Source organism: Lactuca virosa, chromosome 1 (assembly GCF_052849685.1).
Source record: "Lactuca virosa cultivar CGN04683 chromosome 1, Lactuca_virosa_CGN04683_v6, whole genome shotgun sequence".
Lineage (NCBI taxonomy): Eukaryota > Viridiplantae > Streptophyta > Magnoliopsida > Asterales > Asteraceae > Lactuca > Lactuca virosa.
Genome location: NC_136426.1, coordinates 320,918,760 through 320,923,228, shown reverse-complemented (window position 1 = coordinate 320,923,228; position 4,469 = coordinate 320,918,760).

Sequence of the window (4,469 nt, the reverse complement as noted above, 5' to 3'; positions counted from 1 at the left end):
GCAACAACCACCCTGGCCATCTCAGAAACCGCCATAACTGCTGAGTCCAAGCGGAAATTCTGGGATGACAAGAAAAAGAAAAAGGCTGCGAAGAAACAGCAGACGGTGGCAGTTCATAGTGCGACAGCACCTGCCACTGCTGCTATTCCAACAAAGCAGTATTCTGGAAGTTTGCCTTTATGCAACAAGTGCAACTACCATCATATGGGAGCCTGTCGGGACATGTAGTGTGTAAACTGCAACAGGAAGGGGCATACAGCCCGTTTCTGTAAATCTCCGGCGAGGCCAATCACCCAAGTCCCCGGCGCTGGAGTGGGCCAATCTTGCTACAACTGTGGCGATGTGGGCCACTACAAGAGGAACTGCCCCAAGGTAGGGAATGCCGGTGGAGTAGGAAGAGTTCTGGCTATAGGCCATGAGGAGGCGGTTGCCGACCCCATAGTGGTCACTGGTACGTTTCTCCTCGACAACTCTTATGCTTGTATACTATTTGATAGTGGAGCGGAGAGAAGCTTCGTGAATCAAAAATTTGCTCATTTACTTAAGCAAAAATCACGAGCACTCAAAGAACCGTTCACAGTAGAAATGGCTAATGGGAAGACAGAGAGCACTAGCTGCATTTACATAGGGTGTACCCTAACTTTAGATAGCCATTCATTCTCGATCGATCTCATGCCAGTCTCAATTAAAAGTTTCGACGTCATCATTGGCATGGATTGGTTGAGTCTTCAGCGTGCCGACATCATGTGTTACGAAAAGGCAGTCCGCCTTAATCTTTCGTCTGGCGAAACCATAGTAGTTTATGGCGACAAACCCGACACAAACCTTCGTATCATCTCGAGCATTCAAGCTCAGAAATTCTTGCGTAAGGAATGTCGCGCATTCCTTGCTCATGTGGTCGATGTGAGCCAAGAAGCGAAAGACATCAAGAACATTCCAGTAGTACACGACTTTCCCGACATCTTTCCAGAAGAGCTACCAGGATTACCTCCGCAACGACAAGTCGAGTTCAGAATCGACTTAGTTCCAGGGGCTACCCCCGTAGCCAAATCGCCTTATCGTCTAGCACCTGCAGAGATGCAAGAACTATCCTGTCAACTTAACGAACTGCTCAGCAAGGGCTTTATAAGACCAAGCTTCTCACCCTGGGGAGCTCCAGTCTTGTTCGTCAAAAAGAAAGACGGATCGTTTCGTATGTGCATCGACTACAGGGAGCTCAACAAACTGACCGTCAAAAATCGTTATCCTTTGCCTCGGATAGACGATTTATTCGATCAACTTCAAGGGGCGAATTTCTTTTCAAAAATCGACCTAAGATCCGGATATCACCAATTACGAGTGCTAGGGGAGGATGTTCCAAAGACAGCCTTCCGAACTCGTTATGGGCACTACGAATTCGTAGTGATGCCGTTCGGATTAACAAACGCGCCCGCTGTATTCATGGACTTAATGAATAGGGTGTGTCGTCCTTACTTGGATCAGTTCGTCATCGTCTTCATCGATGACATACTTATCTACTCTCGTAGTAAGGAAGAACATAGTCAACATCTGCGACAAGTCTTAGAAACCCTACGCGCGGAGAAGCTTTATGCGAAGTTCTCGAAATGCGAATTTTGGATTCGCCGAGTTGAATTTTTAGGGCACGTGGTTAGCAAGGAAGGAATACACGTGGACCCTTCCAAAATTAAAGCCATTGAGAGCTGGTCAGCACCGAAGACGCCTACAGAAATTCGTCAATTTCTAGGCCTCGCTGGCTACTATCGCCGGTTCATTCAGAACTTCTCCCGCATTGCAAAGCCTCTTACAACGCTTACCCAGAAGGGCGTATCCTTTGACTGGGAAGAAAAGCAGGAGAGACTGTTCCAAACGCTCAAACGAGCCTTGTGCACTGCACCAATACTGTCCCTCCCCGAAGGGATAGAAGACTTCGTTGTCTATTGCGATGCATCGAACCAAGGTCTCGGATGTGTTCTGATGCAGCGAGGTAAGGTCATCGCCTATGCCTCGAGGCAGCTGAAAACACATGAGGTCAACTATACGACTCACGATCTTGAACTAGGAGCAGTTGTATTTGCTTTGAAGATCTGGAGACACTACCTGTACGGTACGAAGAGCACAATCTTTACGGACCACAAGAGCTTACAACACATATTCGATCAGAAGGAGCTCAACATGAGACAACGACGGTGGGTCGAGCTACTCAGTGACTACGAATACGAAATTCGTTATCATCCCGGCAAGGCCAACGTAGTAGCTGACGCCCTAAGTCGGAAAGAATATTCTGGTCGTAGAGTCAAGTCATTGACTATGACTATCCATTCGCACTTATCCACACAAATACAAGCGGCTCAGCTCGACGCTTTGAAGCCTGAAAATGTGACCAATGAATCCCTGCGAGGGATGGATAAGAACTTGGAAGTCAAAGGTGCCGGAGCTTATTATCTCATGAACCGGATATGGACCCCGAAACTTGGTGGTTTCAGGGATTTGGTCATGAAGGAGGCGCATAACACTCGTTATTCCGTTCACCCAGGTTCAGATAAGATGTATCTGGATCTTAAAAAGTTATACTGGTGGCCTAACATGAAAGCAGAGATTGCTACCTTCGTAAGTAAATGCCTTACTTGCGCAAAGGTCAAGGTCGGGTACCAGAAACCCTCAGGTCTTCTTCAACAGCCTGAGATCCCAGAATGGAAGTGGGAGCGGATCACTATGGATTTCATAACCAAGTTGCCCAAGACAACGGGTGGACTTGATACCATATGGGTCATCGTCGACAGATTGACCAAGTCCGCGCACTTTCTGCCTATCAAAGAGACAGACAAGATGGAGAAGCTTACAAGAACTTACATTAGAGAGATTGTACGATTGCATGGTGTTCCTATATCCATTATCTCGGACAGAGATAGTAGGTTCACTTCTAGGTTCTGGCAATCGCTACAAGGTTCCTTAGGAACTAGGCTGGACATGAGTACAGCCTACCATCCGCAGACAGACGGGCAAAGTGAGAGGACTATCCAAACCTTAGAGGACATGTTGCGAGCCTGTGTGATTGACTTTGGGAAAACATGGGATACTCATTTACCCCTTGTAGAATTTTCCTACAACAACAGTTATCACACAAGCATAAAGGCTGCTCCATTCGAGGCCCTCTACGGCCGAAAGTGCAGATCCCCTCTGTGCTGGGCTGAGGTGGGTGATACCCAGTTAGCTAAGGGACTAGTTCCTGAAAGCACTCTCACAGGTCCGGAGATCATACGGGAAACGACGGAGAAGATCGTTCAGATCCGTGAACGACTGAAAGCCTCCAGAGACCGACAGAAAAGCTACGCTGATAAACGAAGGAAACCGTTGGAATTCCAGGTGGGCGACCATGTTCTATTGAAGGTCTCACCCTGGAAGGGCTTGATACGCTTCGGAAAGCGTGGAAAGCTAAATCCAAGGTACATTGGGCCTTTCGAGATTCTTGCCAGAGTCGGCCCAGTAGCTTACAAACTTAACTTACCGAGCGAACTCAGTAACGTACATTCTACCTTCCACGTCTCGAACTTGAAAAAGTGTCTGTCCGACGAGACTCTTGTAATTCCACTCGACGAGATCAAGATCAACGAGAGCCTCAACTTCGTGGAAGAACCAGTAGAGATCATGGACCGGGAGGTCAAGCAAACGAAACAAAGCCGCATCCCGATAGTGAAGGTTCGCTGGAACGCCAAGCGAGGACCTGAATTCACTTGGGAGCGAGAGGACCAGATGAAACTGAAATATCCTCGTCTTTTTACTTAGTTCTTTGTAACTACTTATTTGCTTAAATTCTAATTTCGGGACGAAATTCCTTCTAAGGAGGGGATGATGTGACAACCCGAAATTTCTATTCTGTACAACATGTCAATTCAATAGGAGTCAAATCAGTTACAGTTAAATTTTCAGACTTTTTGGATTAAGTTTGATTATTTTAGGATTTACACTTTATGAGATACCAGGAGAGAGGATGCCCTAGGGTTATAGTGCAACACTGTTATTCCTAAACTTCAAGAAATTGGAGTTTACTGCCGGAATAAAATATTTTCAGCCAAAAACCCAGAAATTTGGGGTATATATATGACACTTGTCATTTTATATCATTTTTCCAAATTTCTCAAGAACAAAAGCAAATCCTCTCAAGTATCATCACGGGATTTATTCCAAATCTCGATCTAGTAAGTGTTTTCAACCATTTCAAGTTAGTAGATCACTTAATCTAGTGTTTTAACAACCTTCTAACCGTGAAATCATTCCAAAAGGTTGATTTTTCCATTTTCACCAAGAACACCAAGAACACATACTAGTGTTCTTGGCATTTTGGCTCATTTCAAGCTTCCATATAGTAAGTACTTCTATCCTAGAGTGTGTTTAAGCTTGCTATACTTCATTATAACATGAAATCATCCATGAAACACCAAGAAAATGGTGTTTACGGTTCTTGTTTACGG